General features: G+C 39.9%; 1 protein-coding gene across 2 annotated transcripts in view; it reads right to left on the minus strand.

Annotated features, from left to right (window-relative positions):
- LOC117508108 (ubiquitin-associated and SH3 domain-containing protein B-like) overlaps positions 1 to 25,456 on the minus strand; it is a 151,411-nt gene that overhangs the window by 22,542 nt on the left and 103,413 nt on the right. The gene's annotated exons all lie outside the window — the stretch shown is intronic.

Raw genomic sequence — 25,456 nt, forward strand, 5'->3', positions numbered from 1 at the left:
ATAGGTTATGCTCTTGTGACACAACAACGAGGAAGCCAGAGACGTTACGCCAATCTGACTTGTGTCTGAATGAGTTAAACAGCACATGAACACATTAATGTTGTTCTCTGCACAGTGCTTCTCATCCTCAAGGGGCAGCAGATGGCAAAATAAAAAGAGAGCTGTTCTGGTTCCACACCTTTGTGCAAACTCAGACTGTAAACAGTTTGCAACTGAAGATGGCGGGGGAAAATGGACATGGTTCAAAGTTGTTGACTGCTCTCTGAAAGGAAACTCCACTGCAGTTGGGTAAATAAAACATCAGTGGAGCTGGAGAAGTGAATTACTGAGTTGTTTTCCCACCATCCATACCTGATTTAGGGGGTTGGAGCTCTGAGTGAATATCTAAATTGAAATGTTGCAACTATCTAATCAGCCAGAAAAACACATCATTTTGAAGTGGTCTTCCTCTTTCTTCCTCACTTGTTAATGTTGGTGTTGGTTATCACTGGAGAAGGGTCTTGAGTTACAAATTAATCATCAAAGTCGCAAGTTTTCCAGTGTGATTCCAGTCATTCATTCTTCTTCAACCGCTTTTCCGGGTTCGGGTCACGGGGGCAACAGCTCCAGCAGGGGACCCCCAGACTTCCCTTTCCCATGCCGCACTGACCACCTGTGACTGGGGGATCCCGAGGCGTTACCAGGGCAGTGTGGAGATATAATCTCTCCACCTAGTCCTGGGTCTTCACCGGGGTCTCCTCCCAGATGGACATGCCTGGAACACCTCCCTAGGGAGGGGCCCAGGAGGCATCCTTACCAGATGCTTGAACCACCTCAGCCGGCTCCTTTCAACACGAAGGAGCAGCGACTCTACTCCAAGCCTCCCATGGATGACCAAACTTCTCACCCTATCTCTAAGGGAGACACCAGCAACCTCCTGAGGAAGCCCATTTCAGCTGCTTGTACCTGCGATCTAGTTCTTTCGGTCATGACCCAACCCTCATGACCATAGGTGAGAGTAGGAACAAAGATTGACCAGTAGCTCAGCTCCCTTTTTGTCACAACAGTACGGCAGAGCGAATACAATCCCAGCCCTGCTGCATCGATTCTCTGGCCAATCTCACGCTCCATCGTCCCCTCACTCGTGAACAAGACCCCGAGGTACTTGAACTCCTTCACTTAGGGCAAGGCCGTATTCCCTACCCAGAGTAGGCAATCCATCGGTTTCCTGCTGAGAACCATGGCCTTAGATTTAGAGGTGCTGATCCTCATCCCAGCCGCTTCACACTCGGCTGCGAAACGATCCAGTGAGTGTTGGAGGTCACCAGCCAATGAAGCAAACAGGACCACATCATCTGCAAAAAGCAGTGATGAGACCCTGAGCCCACCAAACCGGAAATCCTCCTCGCCCCGACTATGCCTCAATATCCTGTCCATGAATATCACAAACAGGATTGGTGACAAGGCACAGCCCTGGCGGAGGCCAACCTCCACCGGAAACGAGTCTGACTTACTGCCGAGCACCCAAACACAGTTCTCGCTTTGCGAGTACAGAGATTGGATGGCCCTGAGAAGTGACCCCCTCACTCCAAACTCCCGCAGCACCTCCCACAGTATCTCCCAGGGTACCCGATCATACGCCTTCTCCAAGTCCACAAAACACATGTAGACTGGGTGGGCATACTCCCAAGCACCCTCCAGGATTCCAGTCTAAAGATCTGAAATCTCAGAAGGACTTGGCTGAGTCACAGCTGAGCTTTTTGTGTTTGTCCAACCCAACATTCTGTAACAATTCAGACTGTTACACCCAGGCAGAATGAATGAAGCCCGAACGTGCCCCCATCTCGTAGTGACCAAGCAAGTTCAAGCTAACAGCCTAACTTTGGTTGGAGTGATTAATTAGTGCATATTTTGCTGAGTGGGTGGCAGTTTTCATAATACTTAGATTAAAGATAGATTAGATAGAACTTTATTGATCCCTTGGGAAGACTCCTTCAGGGAAATTGAGGTTTCAGCAGCATTGTATAGCAGCACACAGGGTAAGAAGCACACAGAGAGTATCAATAGTGGAAAAAAAAGACAAAATCAGTTTTCAAATACAAATATAAATACACAATATAAATAGCAGACATACTGATCAATACTGGTTTACCGGATACTGGCTTGGGTGTAGATATTAAAAAATATGACCAGCACACTGCCTTAATAACCATGGCACCAATGGAGCCAACATCACCAAGCTATCAATTTCTGCTAATTAGTGACAATGATTGGTGTATATACAAGTTGAATAATGCTAAAATTTATCTCAAAGGAAATCCTGGTGCACTAACTACATAGATGGTCTGTTAATATTGCGAGCCATATTAGCTCAGATATTTGTAATAAAATGCTTAGAAAAAATAAAAACAGACAGTTGAGTCCACAGCAGTTAGTGGCCTGCAAGTGAAGCTGTGAATACGGCACACTAGATGTCACTCAAAGCGAACACACCCCTAAATATTCATTATATACCAGTCAAAAATTTGGACACACTTTCCTATTATAGTACTTCTTTATATAAACAGGATGGGTTTTTTCAACATGATGCAGTTTTACAGTTTACCACTGGGGTTTACAAATTTCTGCATCCCCTGACCTGGAGTCCTTTTACAGACTACACTGAAGGTTCCACTTTACAATAAGTGCTCTGCTCATTTAAGTAGTAATTGCTGTTTTTAATTCTATGGATTTGTGTGTGTACAATATTATTATATTTAAAAGCAAACACAGAATAATGGTAAGAAGACCCTGCCTAGTTTCATGATCTTTTTGTTTTTATTTTATTAATTGATATCTGTATTTTACTTTGTACTGTACGATAGTTGTTTATATGCTGTGTATGTCTGGTTAAAATGTGAAAAGAACAAAAATAAATTATTAACTAAAAAATTCTGTATCCAAATGCTACATTAAGCAACTCCTACTTTCAACGCCGTGGCGAGAACAAAACGTCTGACTGTTGACTGGACAGCATGCACAACATTAAGAAAACAGAAGGGCTGCAAAAGTTAGAACTTCCAAAAATACTCATCACCTTATTATTCATGAAAAAAATACTGATTAGTATACAACTGTAGATCCTGTTTTGAGGGTCCCCTTTAAATAATTCAATAAATTAAATAACAGTGCAATCCTTCTTCATAAATGTGCTTTAATATGGTTCATCACCAGAGGGTGCAAATCAAATGGAACGTTTTGAAGAATTTGTTTCAAATTGGTGATGGTGGTCAGTTATCACAACTCACGGATTCTGGAACAATATTAGAAACAGGTTTCAAAACATGTCCAGAGCAGCATTTCGAATTAGCCACTCACTTTCACATCAAAGGTACATCCAAAGGTACACAGTGTATCCAGTGTTCAACTGTGCATTTACTTCCCGTTCTGTTGTATATTTTTGAAACAAGCACTGAAGCATTTCTGGAGCAGTGTTTCAAGTTAGCCATTACTAATTTGCAGTACCTATGAAAAAGTTCACACATCCACATCCATGCTTTCTATCTATTGTTTAATTCTAGATGTATTTCCCATTCTGTTGTATGTTTCAACTCAAGTTTCCAAACAAACTACAAGCTAAATGTGAGTTGAGCCACAACTGGAAGTAATTTGTGGTTATTTATCTAGCATCTACTAACCATCAAGCAAGTAGCAGACATGTCAATGGGATATTACACAGGCAACTAAAATTTGCTTTCAATGGATCTGGTGCATCAGAGTTCATCGGATGCAGTAAGGTTTTCATTATTATTATATGTTCCTTTCATTTGTCAAGTTCCAAGATGAAATCATTTATTGTTTTTAAGTTATTGCCTACACAATCTGGTTGGGATGGACAAACTTACTCACAAACTCATCTACATTTTGGCTGCCCACACCCATATGCTGTTAACAGCGCAAGGGAAAAAAAATGACATTTAATCAAATAGGAGCAGACTGACAGCAAAACGACAACTTTTTAAAATTATGTTTCCCCCTTTTATGAATATGAATCATTCCAGCTCTTCAAAGGTTAACATTTGCAGCATTTCACTGTTTTTTTGTATCAATTTAAATGAAATGTGAATGTGATCTGAATACATTCCATGGTGTCTGACTAAATGTAACAGTACATGATCATTTCTTTTTAAAGTTCAAACACCAACTGACAAGTGGATTTGACATGAAAAGCAATCAAAAGAGCAATAAATAATTAAAATGATCATTAGTTGCAGCCTAAATTCTTATTGTTTGTACAAATGCAAGCAATTTTTTCCTTTTGATTTACCATCTCTTGTAAACATGAAGAGATGATTTATTTGGTCATTATTAAAACTGTGTATAATTGTATCAATCTCACCTTCACTCAGTATTTTATACATTATTCTGGGTTGCAAATGGAATCAGTTAAAAAAAAGTCAGTTTATTTTATCATTTGGTAAACAGCAGCTAGTGCAGACATGAAAAGAAATGGGCTAATTAATATTATTTCATCTGAAGTGGGCCACCCACACACACACACACACACACACACACACACACACACACACACACACACACACACACACACACACACACACACACACACACACACACACACACACACACATTAATAATATGAACTGCAGATTAAAAATTGAACCTGTTTACAGAGAAGCTTGGGGATGTTAACTGTCACACGACTGGCCTTGTGCGACAGAACAAGCCAGTCTCTCTGAGCTGAGAGAAGCCTAGGTCTGGCGGGCAGCATAGGGTCGTACGGCCGGAGGCTTCCTCATCTGCCCCGTGGTACCCAGCTCACTTGGGCTGGTGGTGCCTGTCATTGCCTCAGAAAACAGAGGTCATCTACCAGTATGTAAGTCATTAAGTCAGTCAGTTGTAAGTCAGTAATTTAGAGTTCCCAGTTTGCATCAAGCGCAGTGTTAACTATGAACACTGCACAGTACAGTCCCTCCTTCATGTCATCTTTCCAACTCTCAAACTCACTATATTTGCCAGAGAATTCACAATAAAATCCATATTTTACTAGCAATAAAATTTGCTGTACATCTGTGATATAACAAAAAAATAAAGGTACTTTATATAAATCAGATCTGTACACAAAGTAAATTCTGTTAATTTTGTGAAAAAGCAAAGTTAATATACACATTTACCAAAATAAACTGTTTTTAAAAAGAATATTTGGTATTATAGATGCTTATTTTTTATTAGCTAGTGTATTGGCCTCATTTAATGTTAGTAAAAGAGAATCTGTATCATTACTGGTAATGAGGATTGAAGTTTTAATGTTTACTTGTAAAAGCATCTGTTCAATGACATGATTTTCAATTTCAGTAATCTGTCACAATGTGTTTAGAATATTTCATTCTATACTTTATGAGTATCCCTTAATTTAATGATTGATGTACGTAAGCAGCGAGACAACAATCTGTGATCAATGTTCTGTCGGCCTGTCTTTGGTTAAACATGTTAGGCCAGAGTAAAATATCTCAATATCTATTAGATAGTTTTATCAAATTGGAGTCACATGATGTAACCGTATCTGATAAAACCATTACAATTAGGTAATGCTGGCTCTTTGTTCCTCTGGTGCCACATTCAGTTATTACAATATTCAAGGAATGTTGGGGCTTCAACATCAAACATAAAAAGATAAATTTTGTCTCAATATTCCACTGAACTCATTTATGTGAGCATCACAGCATAATGAGTTTGGACTTAGATTACTTTCCTCTAAATCATCTTGATGATACATTCATGCTTGTAGGAAGATAGTCACATCAACTCCTTTCATAAGAATGCCTATCACAATGAGTGTGAATAAACCACAGAGGGATGACTCCTCTTAACCATAAGTACAAACTTCCACTGACTTGTGAAACGTGCATGTAAAGTCCAAGTCAACATTTCCTTTGCTGCCGTTTATGATCTGTTACTAACACCTAAAAAAAAAACAACAAACAAACAAAAAAAAACTTAAGTACATCACCTATAAGAGACCTCATTTTTCTTTATTACCAAGTCTCTGTGTCCTGATGATACCAAATGCTGCAGAATTTAACAGGTGTCTCCATTTTCATTTTACCATGCCATTTTCTGGAAACTGTGGTGCAGCATCTCTGACTAAAGGTGTGTTAAAGAAAGACGTGACAACGGTGTGTTATTCTTTCACACCTCTGTCCTCAACACAGCAACATCTGCAGACTTGGCTGATCAGAAATCAAAACAGCAGCAGATCAGGTTAAGATAAAGATAAAGATCAACTTTATTTATCCTGAAGCAAATTAATTTGACAGAGTACAGAAACAGTAAACAGTAATCAACGGTTAGTTAAATACACAATTACAGAAAGTGTTAATATTAAATAGAAATCAATCAATCAATTTTTTTTTACAGCAAGTACAACACATTTATGCAAAATGACTGGAAGATATATTGCACAAGATGTCTGACAATATTGCACATAACTGAATAACTGTTCGTCATGTATTCATCCTGCAGAAGGGGGAGGAATTATACATTCTGATAGCCACAGGTAGGAAAGACTTCCTGTGGAATTCTTTGGACCATCTCAGTGATCTCAGTCTACGACTGAAGGTGCTCTAACAGGACATCTGTGTGGCATGCAGGGGGTGGGAGGTGTTGTCCAGGATGCTGCACAGTTTCCTCAGCATCCTCCTCTCTGACACCTCCACCACAAAATCCAGTTCCACCTGCAAGACAGAGCCAGCTCTCCTGATGAGCTTGTTGAGTCTGTTCGTGTCAGCTGTCTTCAGTCTGCTGCCCCAGCACACTCCAGCGTAGAAGATGACGCTGGAGACCACTGAATGATAAAACATCTGCAACATATTTCTGCAGACATTGAAAGATCTGAGCCTCCAGAGGAAGTACAGTCGGCTCTGACCTTTCTTATACACAGCATCTGTGTTTACAGTCCAGTCCAGATTGTTGTCTATGTGGACACCCAGGTACTTGTAGTCGTCTGACTGAAACTCACAGGAATTTCACAGCCATGAGACAGAACTGGAAAGAAGAAGTAGGTCCTGTGACATGTATGTCAGTGAATGCCTCACCCTGTTAGTCAGTGAGTGAGACGGGTCACGGATCTTCAATCACATTATATTCTGCTAAAATACCCATGTCAGAATAAAATACGAATTCAATCAGATATACTATGTGACAAATGTCTTATTTCAGTTTTATCTCCACTTAACCTGTGCATTATTCTAAAACACTGTAAAATACATTACTTTATTGAAGGTGTATTTCATCAACCCTTTGTTTAAAAAATGAATAAAAGTGAACTTTATATATGACACTATTCTTATTAGTCATGCATTAGCAGAGCCACGAGATCATTTTTTCCTGCTTCCTTGTTCACAAGCAGTGCTGAAACATTTTCAAGACTTTTTTCACATAATAATAATTATAATAATGTATTTGTGACAACTACAACATTGTTCAATCACTTATACTACTGCAATGCTGCAATAAGTGTAAGTGATGGGCCATATTAAAAACCTATTTATCGAAAGTTAAAATAAACAAAATAAAAAAAGGAGTTCTATAGTTATGTATAGAAAGATGTACGAGGTCTGTGAGAAAAGTATCGTACCTTTTTATTTTTTTCAAAAACTATATGGATTTGAATCACGTGCGATTACATCAGCCAACCTTGAACCCTCGTGCGCATGCTTGAGTTTTTTCACATCCAAGTGGACACCATTTGAGAAATTCATATGGTTTTCGGTGAAAATTTTAACGGCTGATAAGAGATTAAGGAGTGTTACTATCGCTTTAAGGACAGCCCACGGCGCGCCGTGCCCCAAGCCGCCGTCGTCAGCCTATTTCAAGCTGAAAACTTCCAAATTTAAGCCTCTGTTGATCCAGGATGTTGTAAGAGAGCAGAGAAGTTTCAGAAGAGGTCGGGATCAGCAGTTTATCCGGACATTCCACTGTTAAAGGAGATTTTGTAATGAAAGATGTGCGGACGGATTCGCACGTCGGCACGCAGCCGCTCAGTGCGGCGGCGGCACAGACAAACACCTCCATATTGGAAACCATTCAAAAGATTCAGGCGGCTTTTGATGGCTTTCAGTCGAGTGAGTATCCAAGAAATTGTTTAACAGCTGGGCATGTTCCAATTTGTCCTGTAAGGCTTCCAACGGAGGTGTTTTCCTGTGGCGCCGCGTCATGAGCGGCTGGGTGCCGACGCGCAAATCCGTCCGCACGTCTTTCATTACAAAATCTCCTTTAACAGTGGAATGTCCGGATAAACTGCTGATCCCGACCTCTTCTGAAACTTCTCAGCTCTCTCACGACGTCCTGCATCAACAGAGCCTTAAATTTGGAAGTTTTCAGCTTGAAACAGGCTGACGACTGCGGCTCAGGGCGCGGTGCGCAGTCCGGCGCAGTGGGCTGTCCTTAAAGCGATAGTAACACTCCTTAATCTCTCATCGGCAGTTAAAATTTTCACCGAAAACCATATGAATTTCTCGAATGGTGTCCACTTGGATGTGTCTCACAGTTTCTGAAAAAATTTTGATCAAGCAAAGCGGCAGTCTCTCAGCAAGTTCTCAGACAAAGGAATTACGACGGGTGGGGTGGACCAGTGCTCACTCAAAGCCTGCCCACAGGCAAATGACGCAACCGACAGGCGTGAAAAAACTCACGCATGCGCACGAAGGTTCAAGCTTGGCTGATGTAATCGCACGTGATTCAAATCCATATAGTTTTTGAAAAAAATAAAAAGGTCCGATACTTTTCTCACAGACCTCGTATTATCAGAAGTCTATGTTCTGACAGCATATGAAAACGGAATCGCCCCTGCTTCTTCACATGATCTACACACAACGCAGTTACAGGGAGGGTGAAACGTCATGCTGTGTGTATTTTCCATGAGTTATTTATTGTTAATTTTTGTAATCAATTCAATTCAGCTTTGTGGTCCTATTATGCATGTGCATCGTGATACGTGGGCTGTCCGTAAAGTATCGGTCCTTTTTATTTTTTTTAAAACTATATGGATTTCATTCATATGTTTTTACGTCAGGCAAGTTTGAACCCTTGTGCGCATGCGTGAGTTTTTCCACGCCTGTCGGTGACGTTATTCGCCTTTGAGCACGCCTTGGGAAGGAGTGGTCCCGCCCCCTCGTCGGAATTTCATTGTCTGGAAATGGCGGAATGAAAAGGACTTTTTTTCCATCAGATTTTTTTCAGAAGCTGTTACAAATTGGCACCTGGAAACCATTCGGTGAAAATTTTGCAGGCTTCACAGAGAATAAGGACTGTTAACTGTCGCTTTAAGGACCCCTTTAAGGACGCTTGGCACGCCGCGCTCCGAGCTGCGACAACGCGGCACAAAACACCGTATCATTTCTAAACGGATAGCTCTGTGGATACGAGACGTCGTGTGCTCTTTCTCCGTTAATCACAAGAGCTGGACATCAGCCATTTTCCGGCAGATTTCACTTTTAACCAGAGATTTTGTCATGGAACGCCGCGCGGAGGCTTCGCGCGTCATGACCGATTCGCTTGATGAGCGAGACAAAGAACGCCTCCGTTTTGGCGTGTCAAAGGACAAGTTTAGACATGCCTATCTCGGCTTTCAATGCTTACCAGTCCAGTAAGTATCAGAGAAATTGTGGCGAGCTAGACATGTCCAAACTTGTCCAATGACATGCCAAAACGAGGTGTTCTTTGTCTCGCTCATCAAGTGATCGGTCGTGACGCGCGAAGCCTCCGCGCGGTGTTCCACGACAAAATCTCTAGTTAAAAGTGAAATCTGCCGGAAAATGGCTGATGTCCAGCTCTTGTGATTACCGGAGAAAGAGCACACGACGTCTCGTATCCACAGAGCTATCCGTTTAGAAATGATACGGTTGTGCCGCGTTGTCGCAGCTCAGAGCGCGGTGCGCCAAGCGTCCTTAAAGGGGTCCTTAAAGCGACAGTTAACAGTCCTTATTCTCTGTGAAGCCTGCAAAATTTTCACCGAATGGTTTCCAGGTGCCAGTTTCTAACAGCTTCTGAAAAAAATCTGATGGAAAAAAAAGTCCTTTTCATTCCGCCATTTCCAGACAATAAAATTCCGATGAGGGGGCGGGACCACTCCTTCCCAAGGCGTGCTCACAGGCGAATGACGTCACCGACAGGCGTGGAAAAACTCACGCATGCGCACGAGGGTTCAAACTTGCCTGACGTAAAAACATATGAATGAAATCCATATAGTTTTTAAAAAAAATAAAAAGGACCGATACTTTACGGACAGCCCACATACTTTCTGACTACTGCACATTTTCAATAAAAGATACACAGTGCTGTGTTTAGACATGGTTTTTACAGGTCTGAGGCTCAAATGATTTCTGGTGAGAGATGATATAAATGTGTTAGCTCGACACCCTGAGTTTTAGACAAACACATCCACATGAGCAGAAGTAGCATCGTGATGTAATCAATGTGGCTGTTGTAGCATAACAAGGACAACTGCATCTGGTGGAAACAACTGTTGACACTCCCAAAGTGTGCTACTTTATGCCATATGCAAACTAGAATTGAGTGTTAAATGTGTGAAAAACACAAAGATGGTTCTCAGGATTTTTAGAACAATGCAGAGTTATCATATGAGTCACAAGCAGATATTTTTGGACGGCATGGTCCATGTTAGGTCTGGTGAAAAGCAAATAATGCATTCCTCAGTAAGACCCACACTGCCTACAGTGACAATAGATTAATTTACAGAATCTTCACTGCATCAAGACCAGGACCATTCTGCTCTGAACCAGAGAACCCAACATAATCCCATCAGGCCTTCTGTGGGTTGCAGCTCCTAATGCTCCCATTACCACTGGGACCACTTTGGACTTTAGCTGCCACATCTGGAAGCTGTTCCAATTGTTCATTTATAGAACAGAATAGAGCCTTTACTGTCATTGCACATATATACATAAAATGAAACTTGTCCTCTATATTTAACCCATCCTAATTACAGTTAGACACAATCCAACCACTAGGAGCAGTGGACAGCCACTGGGGACCAACTCCAGATGTAGACGCTGCCTTGGTCAGGGGCAGACCCTAAATAAGCATGTTTTGATTGTGGGAGGAAACTGGAGGAAACCCACGCAGAAAGTTAACATGCAAACACAACATAGAAACCTTCTTGCTGTGAGGCACCAGTGCTAACCACTAAGCCACCGTGGTACTTCACCCTGGTACCTCAATTTTCACATACACCTTCTTTCTGATGTCGCTGTCAGCTGGGATTGTCACATCTATCACAACTGCAGTCTTCTTTTCCTTGTCAAACACTACTATGTCTAGTTAACTGGCCAACAGCTGCTTGTCTGTCTGTAATTTGAAGGCCCACGGGACCTTAGCCCTATTATTAACAACTCGCCATGTGATGTGTGTTCTTCTGGAAAACCTTCCGGTTATGTCACGGCAAATACAACATTACAGGCTCCATGGAAATACAATGTATGTCAAAGTTTGCAATACAAAAAAAAAATCTTGGAACATCTTGAAAATCCCGCCAAAGTTAACGTAAGACCATAGCACAACGATGGACTATTCCTGTTTAACACAGGCATCCCCCTGAAGCCACAAAGGTTTTCAAGCTTAGGCTTTTACCAAGGCAAAAAAAATGGATTTGTTAAGGATGACATGGCAAAATAAATAAATTAATGAATAAATAAGTAAAAAGACACAGGAGGCAAGCTTCATGAAAAAAGAAAAAAGTCTCATATTTTGTTAATTAAAAAAAAAAGCACTGGGATTGTAGCAAAACATTTCAACCAATACATGATTTTGTACAAAAAGTCCCTAAGAGATTATTCTCATGTTTCTCAAACTCTGGTAGTTATGATTCCCTGAGTGTCACGACAAAAAAGAAAAAAAAAAAAAAGAAGACAAACACAGCTGTTTGCCTCACAGTCCAACAAAAACTCTATGAGTTCTCCGGTCCGTGTGTTGAGCACCTGAAGACGAAGCACAAGTTTCCCTTGACAGTTATTATTTTTTCCTCACTAATGAAAACAGATGCAATCGGAAAAAAATTCAAACTAAATAAAAGTTTTGGAGAGCCGCACAGATTTTTGTTAAATTCATAATAACAGAGTGCAGAAGTTGCTCCCTCTACAAAGATGCCTCCATCACTGAGCAAACTACTTTTTTTATATTACACACACTTTATTTTCTACATTGGAAACAAATGCTTCCGTATTTTTCACCGAGAGCTCCAAGCAAATTTAAAGATGTACTTTAACAAGTCATACTCTAACCTTTTCGGTCACCTCATTCACATGCACAATGGCAATCTATCACCTGAAACGCATTCACAGTGAGGAAACCACTTGCTCATTCTCACCCACGTACAGATGTGAAAGCAAGTTTTCCAACCATAGAGAGATCCTCAGTTCACGCTCGGCTCACAGAGACAGGAAGAGAAACAGACTAGGCAGTGAGCAACACGCCTACGCAACACAATACTGTTTAGCCCTTCAGACATGCACAGAGTATTTGTCCTTTAAAAGTTTACTCCAGTAACACTGTGGTGCATTTCAAGGCCAATGCCAAAAAGCATTAACATTTTCAGAAACAATCCATAGCAGCATAAAAACATCTATTATTATGAATGATTGTGTGAACTTTAAACAAAAAGCCAACAGAAATGGGGACAGTGGATAGGGGACAGTGGGTGCCAAGCAGTCTAATCTTTTATTAAACTTGCTTAATCGACTAAGGTTAATCACCCAACATTATCCATCTAATCCCCATTTCACATCGATGGCTAAACTTGTAGATTAGCCGTTTTACATTAGTCGATGATTTTCATGGGCATAGCGGCTTCGTGAGTGCAGCTGCCAAGAAATGCTTCCAATGCACGAAAGTTTTATTTACTTCGTTGTCATGAACTAGCCAGCCTTTGTTTCGTTAACTGGCTTTATTAACATTTACGGACGCATATGAACTGCAGAATGACGTGCTTAGCTCTTAACCTAGCAGTTTTTCATCTACACTTCCATCAAGCCTTTTTGTGTACACAACACTGGTCAGCGTAACAGTGACACCCGGTGGCTAATATGAGAACTGTCACAAACACATCACATGACAGTTGTCTGCTACATCCATGGCCAAAAGGAAGGAAGCTCTCCTTTTGGAGGAATACGAGTGACGTAGGGGTGTGCTTGAGTGTTCCATCAAGTGGTGGTACACGATAGCTGCTATTTTTGAGGTAAGACACTGAAGTTTTGGTGTCTAAAATAAGATTAGCCTCCTCTGTACCAGGCCAAAAACTTTAGTCAGGTAAGTAAGTGCTTAGCCGACTAAGTGTTTTGCGCAATGACTAACATCCAAAAATTAGTCAACTAAGTGATTTTATTGGACTAAACAAGATTGGACTGCTTTATGAAACCGGGTCCAGATACAGAGACTCTGTCTTGGTCAGGGGCAGAGAAAGGAGCAGATCCTAAATGAGCAGACAAGATGTGTGATTGCAATATAAAAACGAAACAGAAAAAAAAAGGAACATGGGAGGTGTGCTGGAATTCTAGAGGTATCACTTTTCTCACCCTGAGAAAGCTTATTTCAGGGTCCTAGAGACTAGGATCTTCTAGGTCCTCAAACCTCAGATCACTAGAAACACAGGAAGTGATAAATGTGTTCTAACAAATAAGAGTAGCCAGTTGCCAGGGCCAGTTGTCTTGACAGCGTGTTTTGCAGAGAATTCTTGCCTGCATTAAATGACAACTGTTGAACTTCTGTTTCGCCTGTTTTACCAAAGTAATGTAAACATATACAAAAACAGGCACTGATGTCAACAACTGCAGCGACACGCTTCTCTGATATTGGTCTGTTCTAATGTCAGTTTGGCTCACAGTGACCTTCAGGCTGCAAATTAAAGCTTCTCCATCACAGACACAGAGCTAAAGTTGCAACTTCTTGGCACTTCTGCTTCATTACCCGAAGCCATCAAAATATGGTCATCAGGTATTGCGAAGGCTTTATGTCCGTCCGTCTGTTCATCCGTCTGTCTGTCTGGCTGTGCTCAGAATAAGTCCAGTCCTATTATTGCAAATCTGTAAATCAAACATATTTCTCATATATTATGCAAAAGCCAGCTAGACATACACACTTCTCAAACTGAAAACACTGTTTTTCTAACCTGCTAACACCTCTGGAATGACTTACAAGACACCCCATGGACGTGTGTGCACCCGCATCACACGCGGTCAAAGGTAACTTCCCGTCTTTTCAAAACCTCATGTATGTGCACAAGCATGCCCTCCTGCAGATACCGTTAAAAGGTACATGCTCTTATACGGTCGAGGGTATTTTAGTATTGTTATATTTATGTTTTACACATAGCAGCCAGTTAAATATCACTAACTGCTGTCTGCTGACTCATATCATAAATCCTAAGGTTAATTTAATTTTTTTTATGCAAGCTCAGTTGACTTACAATATAGCATCCCATCATAATCATCCACAGATCCTTTAATTGCCACCCTGCTTCTACATGCTTCCCTGTAAAATATAAAACAGTATGACTGTTTGTAAGCCTATTCCCATGACAGAATCTTCAGTGCTATTTAAGACATCTGTAATTCCTGAAAAAGCAGAGACATTTCTCTAATATTTAACTTTGTAATCATTTTCTATAAATGATCAATGACTTCTCTGAGCAAATTAGTAAATTTGGGGGTGTATTTGGCATGTACAATACACAATACAGTACAGTACAGTACAGTACAGAACACATACAGGCTCACAAGGTCAAATAATTTTCATTTTGGCTCAGAAGTGTATCCTTAACACTGCAATACTTGTATTAATTTTATTTAATTTACTCATTATAATTCATTGTAGTCGTCATGGTTAAGATTCATATGTTTTGTTCGTCGTTATTCAGTTTCGCATGCAATTTTTATTCGATTTAATTACCTTCTGCCAAGAAAGTAATGACTTCACCGCTGTTTGTCTTTTTGTTGTCAGTTGGCAGGATAACCCAAAAACTAACAAATGAATATTAATGACATTTGGTGAGTCGATAGATAATGTTCCAGGATATAAGTGATTCAGTTTTGGAAGCGATTCAGAATACATTCTGAGTCTTTAGCCTTTCAAGTGTTGTTACATATCATTGATTTAGACTATGAAATACCAGTACATAAGGGGAATCCTGATCCAAAATATCAATTGCCAAAATTACTGGACTTGATGTCAGAAAAAAAGCCAATCTGATTCTTCTGTTGCATATCTGAGTCATGTTATGGTCATGTTGTGTTTTCCTTGACGGGAGTAAAAAATATTTTTTCACGGTCCAAGTTCACGTTTTGTTAGATGGTCTGGTTAGCAAAGTACATTCAGACAAATGTCTTTGTCAACATTAACTTTATTAGTTGTTTTAAGACTGAAATGACTAAAATGGTATCAGACTGGTATTGGTAATGGCAGATACTGCAGGTTGCAGTGTCAGTATCGTATCTGGGATGAAAAAGTGGTATCATGGCACCTCTAGTCATAATTTCCTCAAGTCATAGGTCAGGTCAGGTCTTGGAGCATGCACTGCTGCAACACAGATCTGCCCTGGGTCCTTATAAGCTACTACCAAAGCAGGCCACTGGTTCATCTCACCTCCTGAAAGCAGTCATTTTTCAGTTGTAGCCAGGTGACATGTGGACACTCCCTTGGCCTTTTACAGTTGCTGGACTCCTCAGCACTGAGGCAGCCACGCTGGATCATGCTGATGTTACCTAACAATGTAAGTAGTATGCCAAGTCTGACTTTTTCTAAATAACGATTACTCAACCAGCTGAGGGTCCTCTGGAGAGACCTAGAACTGAAGACTGCCCTGCAGTTTTGCCCGGCCTTATCTCTTTTACTACCTTTACAATCTCACTTAAAGTGACTGATGTGGATCAGTCACCAGAACCCTGGCACCACAGTGCCAAAAGTGATGTGATTAAATTCATGTGTTTTCCTACCAACAGCCCAAAACTAAAGTATAGCAAAAGAAAATGGTAGTAAGACCAGCTATGCTATAACTTAGAGATGGTGGCAAAAATAAAAAGACAGGAGGCAGAGCTGCAGATGATGTAATTTTCTTTGGGAGTGACGAGGATGGACAGGAATGAACGTATCCCACAAAAGGTCTGTTGGATTTGCATAATTTAAATATGTACATCTGTTGCACATGATCCCAATGTGTCCAAATGTCATAATTTTATTATGTTTCCAACTGAGAAACATAAAATAACGTTATCTGAACACATTCTGATCATGTACAACAGATATATATTTTTAAAGAGTGTCCTTTTTGCATTACAGAGGGACAGCACAGGCAGGAAGGTTTGGAAACAAAGTCAGAGAGTCGATATTGAGATGGTTTGGAGATGTACAGAGGAGGGACCCAGTGTATATAAGAAGAAGGATGCTGAGGATGGAGCCACCATGCAGGAGGAGAAGAGGGAGGCCAAAGAGGAGGTTTATAGATGTGCTGAGGGAGGACATGCAGGTGGTTTTGTGGACAGAAGAAGGTACAGATGACAGAGTGAGATGAGAAAGGATTATTTGCTCTGACGACCCTCAACAGGAGCAACCAAAAGAAGTAGTAGTAATCTAAAACACAGAAAAGAGGCAAACCCTCATATGTATGAGTAACTGGAATTGACCTTTTTTTGCATTTTTCTTTGACACATAATTATTATTATGAAAACAGCTGATTTCAGCATATTTCTGTCAAGTAAGGAATAAATTTATTAACTAATAATTCAGCCCAGCACCAGGTAATGGATATTGATGCACGTTGAGCTTTAATTGGATATTTGGTCAATATTACACAATCTATAAGCAGTTTTTTTAAAGCTGCTCAGTGGAACATCTGATAACAAATGAAAGCATGCACACATTTTACAGCGACAAATGAACTCCCTGTTCATCTCGAGCTGTTTATCAGCTGTCCAGATTTTACTCAAACTACAAATGGGCCCACCCATGTCAAAGGAAACAAGGACACACATGCACACGGGAAGCCTCTTTCAGCTAAGCACTTCTGTCACTGTGGGAAATCCCATGGGTCTGTGGCTTCTGACTGCATGCATCCTCACACGTCCTGTTTACAAATCTGACAACACACACGCACACACATTTGCAAAGAGGCACACAAGCCAAAACAGAGATGAACATATGGAACAGGTGTGTATGCTCAAATAGAAACACAAAACCATAAATCTGTGCTGAAGCAGTAAATAATTTGTCTTGTTTTCTGACTCACTTAAATGAAACAATATAAGTCTAAAAATAACAAGACTCTCAGATCTTAATTTTGTCCCAAGTGAAAAGGTGAATCCCACAATTTCAAATACAGCACAGATTGAAAAATGTCAAATTTCTTCTTAAGCAATGTATTTGTATGGCTTCAAAGTTCAAATTAAAGAGACAATTTATGACAATGTAATGTTTTCAACTTATTCTATAGTTGTTGCTTTTTTAAGTAAGTCGTTTTGGGGTTTCACTGCTTAGCTCAGAGCTTATTAATTTATTGTCAACACTGGTACTGAACTAGTCAACAAATCTGAGGTGTTGTCTTGTTTAAATCTGGAAAACAATTCCTTTTAGTTTAAAACAAATCTGTTACAATCCTAAATCTCAAACTGTAGTGACAACAGAAAATCATTGCAGTTCTAAATGCTGTTTCAAAATATAACACAATGCTAAAATACCCTCGTCCATATGAGCATAACAACAGGAAACAGAATGTGAAAATTTGACGCTCTTAAAATAGGTCAAGGTTAGCCATCTTTGAACTTGTCCAAGGTCCATGTCCCAAGAATGTTCCCTTTGAATGTGAAAGACCCTGGCAGTAATAGGATTGAACTTATGCTGAGCACAGACGGACGGACAGATGGACGCAAAGCCTTTACAATACCCGATGGCCATATTTTAGCCTCTGGCAATAAATAAATAAAAAGAGATCAGCTATGAGTGCAATGGGAGCTGCGGCTAATCTGCAAGTTCTACTCACAGCTAACAGACCCGATGGATGCAGATTGGCTGCTGATCAGCTCTGACAGATGTGACAGGGCTGGAAGCTGCTCATCTAGAACCGGTGAACATAAGCTGCAACAACAAAAAATCTGTCTGTATCTCTCAAGTGTGAAATATATCTATGACTGTATGGACATGCATTTATTTAGTCATGATTGACAAAACACTCATAAAACAATGATATATTATTAAATCATATCAATATATACAACATCTGTGTTGATTTCTGCAGTACAGAAAAACTGGAATCAAAAACAAGAGAGTGAGCAAAGGAGACATGAAGGTTTTCAGGAAGTGATGTGAAAATGTTTGTGTACCGTTAAGCTTTTACACGTTTGAGGTTTTTTGTGACATCTAAATAAATAAATTCCAGCAATGTATATTAATATTCTAAAATGATGCTCGTTAAACTCACAGTGAAAATAATCTCTACATTGTGACTTATAATAAATAAAATCTAAAAGCCAAAATGATGGTGTGAAAACACATGTAAACCATTGCTTTTACATCCAGTTTTCATCAGACAAGTCAGGGGAATGGATACATGAACATTTTCCAACACACTGATTATGTCTTGGACTTCATTTGCCTTAGTTAAAAATACAGTGTGGTGCTGTATGGTAAATCGGTCCAGAGGTGGCAGTTCCTAAATACTGAGTGACTGTGCAAGAAGGTGACTAATGAGGAAAGCCACCAAGACAACATGACTACCCCTGCAGAAATTTTGCAGAGTGCAAGTTTTGCATTTTACTTCACCAGTTATCTATCCTACTCATCATGAAATGGTTATAGAGAAGGATTTTCTTAAAAAGAACTGAAAGTTCATCCACAGTTTGCCAGAAGATGTAGAGATGCAAGCCTAGATTTGACATGTTTTGTTGTATGAAATCCTTCTCTTCTCAACCCGACTAACAGCTGTGAGTTGATTTCAGATGGAATTACTGTCACATATTTGAGAGGTTTTTAAATTTGTAATATACTGTATTCGCATTTGGTGGACCCAGAGCCGAACATCATCCCACCCACTTTTTAAATTAAAGTTATTAAATGCCCACCAAAAATAAATTGTTCTGTGACAATAGCTAGCTTTGTATAAGCCCCCAGTCACATGGTGGAGGAGCTACTATCAGATTGTTTTGTTGTTTGTTTTTTTTGTCTGACAAAGTCATTTTTACATCTGCAAAATGATTTCCTTGTCAGCTGGGATTACTTTAATTTCATATAATTTCCATCCATTTATTGAGGATCTATAGCTGTTTATGGCTCACCAATGGTGCAGATAATATATTACAGGTCTTTGGACTGTGTGAAACAGAATCACCAGGAGGAAATCCAAACAACAGACAGAAAGAACTCAGGTGGCTGGTGGTTTCAAACCAAAAACCTTCTCGCTGTAAAGCAGCAGTGTGAAGAACTGTGCCCTGTTTACTATCATTAGGTCAGTACATTTTTTTTCAATGTGTATTTAATGAGTCTGTATTAAACTGTTACAAAAGGATGCAATCATCATATGTAAGTCCCTTCGGCTGCTCCCTTGTTTTGTACTCAGGGTCGCCACAGCAAATCCAAGCCGGATCTGCATGTTGAATTGGCACAAGTTTTACGCCGGCTGACCTTCCTGACGCAACTCCACATTACATGGAGAAAGTGGTAGGGGTGATATTCGAACCTGGAACCTTCCGCACTGAAAACAAGTGCATTACCACTTGGTCACCACCCCTACGATGCAATCATCATATAATATATGCAATACTACATGGATAATAAAATTTCTGCCTGGCCAAAACGCTGACTAAACTTTAATTCCGCTATTTTTCTGAAAATGGATTTATAGTGTGTTGAATACTGTTTTTAATCAGGTAGGTTTTTCGAGGTGGGGCATAAGCTGCTTTTGTATTGCTGGATGATTTGGCAGAACTTTGTGTTTGTTCTCTGTGTTTCTATCTTGGGTCGGCATTGTGCTGTGTGCACCGGATGGGGATATAAACTTCCCTCCTAACAATAGCAGAAATGATCATCTCTTTCCTGTGTTACTGTACATTGTTCCAAAGAGACTCCAGTCAGCCAAGACAAAATGTGAGGTACTGTATACAGTTTACAACTAAAACAGATTTTAAATCAATATAAATCCCCAAAAAAGACAGTGTAGGGTTGACTCTGATGATAGCATATTTTGTGCTGAATTATGAGAATTTTAAATGTACAGTTTTTTAATCAAATTTATATTTGTTGCTCAAAAGAGAATCAATAATAGATACACTTCCAGGATAAAAGTTGTGGATGCATTCAAATGTGTCAAATCTGCATGGACGGCTGAGTTTAAGACTTACTAACCGTGAAGTTTAAAGGTAAAGGTAAAGGTAAAGCACATTTTAGATTAGTTTTAGATGTTGTGACATTTTTCATGATGAAATAAGATTCTAAACAGAATTTATTTCTTACTGAGTGAAATGAACCATGTGACTTAATGAGCATGATGTCAAAGCTGGAAATCAACCTATTTTGATTTTTAGAGGATTAACGGTATATTGACTGATGTACCAGAATTCTCAGGTCGGTTCCACACCAGGACAGGACAGGCTATTTTGGCTCAGCCCTCTTGCACACTACAATCACACCTGCTTGTTTGCTGGATACTGTATATAAAATAATTATTTTGTAGAGGATTAATCATTTTCTGTCAGTTTGGATGTTGAAAACACCTCTAATTGCTCCTGGAATCACAGAGGAGGAGCACTTGTCCTCTCTCTGTCTCGTGCGCTGAGTTGGAGAACATATTGCAACAGCTTGGTAAAACAGTTGCATATTCATTCCTTTATAAGCAGCTGTAAAAGTATGTTTGTGATAGATTGACATCTTGTTAAGGCCTGGTGCAAACTTTTGTATTTTTCAGGTGAAGCCAGACTTTTATCTGCTACAAAAACATACACAATAAGTGTGTTTAATCCTTTTGTGCTATGTTTTGTTGTAAACTGCTATGTCAATACCTGTTTCAAATTTCAGGGCAATCTGAGCATCGGTTCAAAAGATACACACTTCTGAACAACTAGAAAATCGTCATTTTTTAGCACTTTAGCGTGACATGCATTTTTTGATCAATGTAAAGGTCTCCACTTTAAAATAATGTGTAATAATTTGCCATGGGAAAGTGTGCTCAGATGCAGCCACGGCTGTTCTGATTCATTCACTACCACTTGTATGTTGATACTCCGTGTACATGTCAAACAGTGCCAACGTGACTCCATAGTGGCAAAAGAAGCCAGAAATACAAATTTTAGCCATTTCTGTCTGACAGCTTTGTGTACCTTTTGGTTCTAGGTATTGTATGTAATTTTAGCACTCCTAGCTCAGGTAGAGGGTACCTCTATTGCATTTTATGCCTAATTTCCCTGTATGCATGTCATATAGCTACTTGCTTGTATCCTTTTTTCTTGCTGTAAAAAAGTTGTCCCAACCCTAACACTAAGTTTATTGCTGCACCCAGTCTTGCTTAGGCATGCTACTAACACTTCTCTACAACAATATTTTTCCTTAACAGTAACTCAGTTTTTTACCACAAAAAGGGATGCCCCTGCCTTTTTGTATTTACAGCTAATATTGAAATTGGTTGCATGTCCCGACCCTAACATTCTGTCCCAACCCTTATGCCTTCTGTTTGCACCCATGCTTACCACCTGCAGCTTTCTGGCTTTAAACCAATAGTTATTTTCACTGCTTACTAGTTATATGTGGCTTTGATTGTTCATTTCTCAAGATAGTTCTATTTGTAGATTGATTATATATGAATATTCAGAATGCATTTTTCAAGAGGCCACACAACTCCATATCTAAAAATATGGTACCTAATGGTAAATTCATGTTGTAATAGCCCTGTATGCATAGGAGCACCTGACAGTGGAGTCAGAGAATGCTGCAATGAAGCAGGATGTGTTCAAGCAATGTGATGAGGTGCCTTGTATACAAGGAAAGGAACTGTTAGGGTCGTAACTGTTAGGACACAATCTAGAAAAGCAAAGTTTGACCAGCAATGGTGTTTCATTTCAGAAGTATGGAGAAGCTCACAGTGAAGATACCATTCCCTAAACCTCAGACAAGGAGAAATGCTAGACAGTCAGTGTACAAAGCCCCACAGACTACTCCTGTCTCTGCTGGTGCAGCCAGGCAACGCAGATTTGGCAAGCTCACAAGTCTGACGCAGTGCATGCACAAAAGAAACAGGAAAAATGCCTACAGTACAGAGCTCAACTGAAGAAGAAATGTAAGAACAACCCCAAATTGGTTGCAGAGATGAAGGAGGAGAGGCTGAATAAAGCTGCTTACAGAAAATGAAAGAAAGAAGAGGAAGTAGCTGCTAAAGTAGTTGAAGGAAAGCGCAAACCACGCCGATCCAACAGACCCATTTCCTCAAGCTCAGATGATGATTCCGATGATGGACGAGATGAAACCACAGTGCTGAGGTCTAAAGTGAAGACACTGCAGCAGAAACTCAGAAGACAGTGTTCAGAAGGCTCCCAGCTCCACAGATGCAGTTAAGAAGCGAGCTCAGAGAGCAAGCACGGCCATTCCACAGTCCCCAAACAAATTGGCAGAAACCATGAGCCACCTTCTGAAAAATGCAAGTCCTAACATTCTGCAGCCTTTTAAAGGAGACAGAAAAAGAGGGCAAAGACTGTTCACAGAAGAAATGTAGAGCAGCGACAGAGATGGAGATCTGCAATTGAGGACTTCATGAGAAGAGATGATGTAACACGCCCAAATGCCAAAAAAGCGTGATGTTGTCACCCATAGATGGTGTACAGGTTGCTAACAACATCTTCTGATGCAAAGAACAGGCCTACATGATGTTTGTACAAGAGAACCCAACCTACCCTTACCGCTACACAACTTTCAGGAAGTCAATTCCTCGCTTCATCAAGAAGATGAACCTCAGTGATCGAAGAGTCTGTGTCTGCTTTGGTTTGTCATCACAAATGAAATATTCTCCTCTTTGGTGATTCTACAGTAGTAAGCTATTTGTAATATCAGCTAAGTTCCTCTCTGTTATGTAAAGAAATCAGACGTTAAACTATGCTTTTAGACAAGTCTCATCTAGTGTCCCGACCCTAACATTTCACAATAAATTGTAAGTGCTTTTCTAGCATCTAATATCTCAAAGACTAATAAATGTATCAATTAGAAATTTGAACTGTAAATTCAGTTTTGCATTAAGAACAACATATATGACCTGTTTATATCTTTGTTTAAGAAATGTTTCATTCAATGTTGTTTTCAAACTGTGCCAATCTTGGAGAAAAATGACTTTTTTAATAAATTCTCCACAATTTAGACAAACCTGTGGGCCAATATGGTATACTTGTATGTGATGCATTGCCAAATGTGTTAGAATAATGATTCAATATTACTTCTACAATGCTTAGAACTGAATTTAATCATACTCAATTTTACAGTTGTTCTTACTTATTTTCTATTGAAAACTTGAAAAAAATACATGTTGAAAGTCACTACTTAGCCTTGCTTTTGTTATTTTTGTTGTTGCTATATATACAGACTTCCTGTTGCAGCAAGGTTCCAGGCAAAAACAACACCTTTATTTTTTACCCTCTTGTCACGCTCTTATTTGCACCAGGCCTTATAATGGATCAGACGAGGCTCGCTCTGTGCGTGCTGATGCAATAACTTGCACTCAAGACAAGCATTTACGCAGAACGCGAGCATATAAAAGAGCGATTTTGCAGATATTAACGGACTAACACAAAGTTAAAAGTTGGATCATGGTGTAAAAATGACTGTGAGCCTCGGAAGAAATAAAGCCAGTGTCAGTGCCTTCTACAGCCACTGGGGTCATCAACTCTGAGGCACCTGCATGCTGGATCATGTCCAGGGAAACATACCACATGGCTAAATTATTGTAGGTGACGTAATTTACAATGCAAGTAATAGTACTCTTCTGAATCTTCCAAATTAACTGTTCGTTAAAGTCACTCCACTGATATCAGTCTTCACCTTGTGTCAGCTGTTCAGCACTGCCCAAGTCTCACAATCATACAGTAAGACAGGAAGCACCAGGACCCTAAAGACTTGGACGTTCATTCTACTGCATCGGTATCACCATACTTGTAATGGCAGAGTCCAGTGAACCAATCAAAACAAAGATCTTAGTTTTGACCCACGACTCAGACTCCTAACTCAGCTTCCCACTAGCAGCAATCAACTCAACTCAATCTTTATTTCTAAAGCACATTTAAAACGACAGCAGTCGACCAAAGTGCTGTACATAATTTAAAAATGGGCACCAAGTTACCCCCATTCGTAAATAAATTAAAAGTAACAATAAAATTGCAACAGGTAATAAAACAAATAATAGATGATGTAAATAAAGATTAAAAAGTAGTAGGAAATAAGTTAATTTAATTTATTTAATTTACATAGCACCAAATCACAACAAAGCTGCCTCAAGGCGCACCGCATAAGTAAGGTCAAACCTTACCAACCCCTAGAGCAAGCACACAGGTGACAGTGGTAAGGAAAAACTCCCTCTGATGATATTGAGGAAGAAACCTCAAGCAAACCAGACTCAATGGGGTGACCCTCTGCTTGGGCCATGCTACTGACACACTAGACAAATATACAGGAAATTTTGGGAGTGCATGCTGGTGTCCAAGTGGACCCTGGAGGTAATCAATGAGATCACAGCACCTTCAGTGATGTCAGTAAACCTTTCCTCACCCACAAAGGCACAGTTCTCCACAACTCTACCCAATAACCAGTCCATAGAAACACTGAAAAGAGTGGGAGTAATGTGATTGGTCAAACCACACGTCCACCCAGCGAGTTCAAGGTGAATGCAACATAATTCAGCACCACAAACTGTGTTTTCATAAAATGTCAAACTGCTACATTGTTGAATCCTCTGTTTGAACAAATACGTGATCTCTATTGTGAAACACTACTTGATATTTTACAACTGTGTCAAACTTGGTTTATTTTTTCTTTGGCAATTCATTACAGAGCAATATGAACTAAGTTAATCTTTGGCTCTGCACTTACTAAATGACTTCTGCTTCTGGGGGCTAGTTCTGACTCCAGGACACATTGGGAGAGCTGAAGATCTGTTCAATAATAAGTGAAAATTCAAGCTGTTGATAATTCAAGGTGAAAATGAACTCCTTTTGTCGACATCTTCAGGGAAATAATGAGCATCTTTCTCCACAAATCATGTCTGTGCTGTTTGTCTTCATTAATCTTAATGGGTCCTTGCTGGAGAAAAACAACACAGACACTCCTTCAGACAACTCATTCCATCAAAGATTTAGACTCCAGTATTCACGCGTTGCACTTTCAGTGACGACCTCCTACCAGTTCCAGCAGACAGCATTCAGAACAACATTAGCATATACAGTATTTGTCAAATGTT

The sequence above is a fragment of the Thalassophryne amazonica genome, chromosome 4, assembly GCF_902500255.1.
Source record: "Thalassophryne amazonica chromosome 4, fThaAma1.1, whole genome shotgun sequence".
Classification (NCBI taxonomy): Eukaryota; Metazoa; Chordata; class Actinopteri; order Batrachoidiformes; family Batrachoididae; genus Thalassophryne; species Thalassophryne amazonica.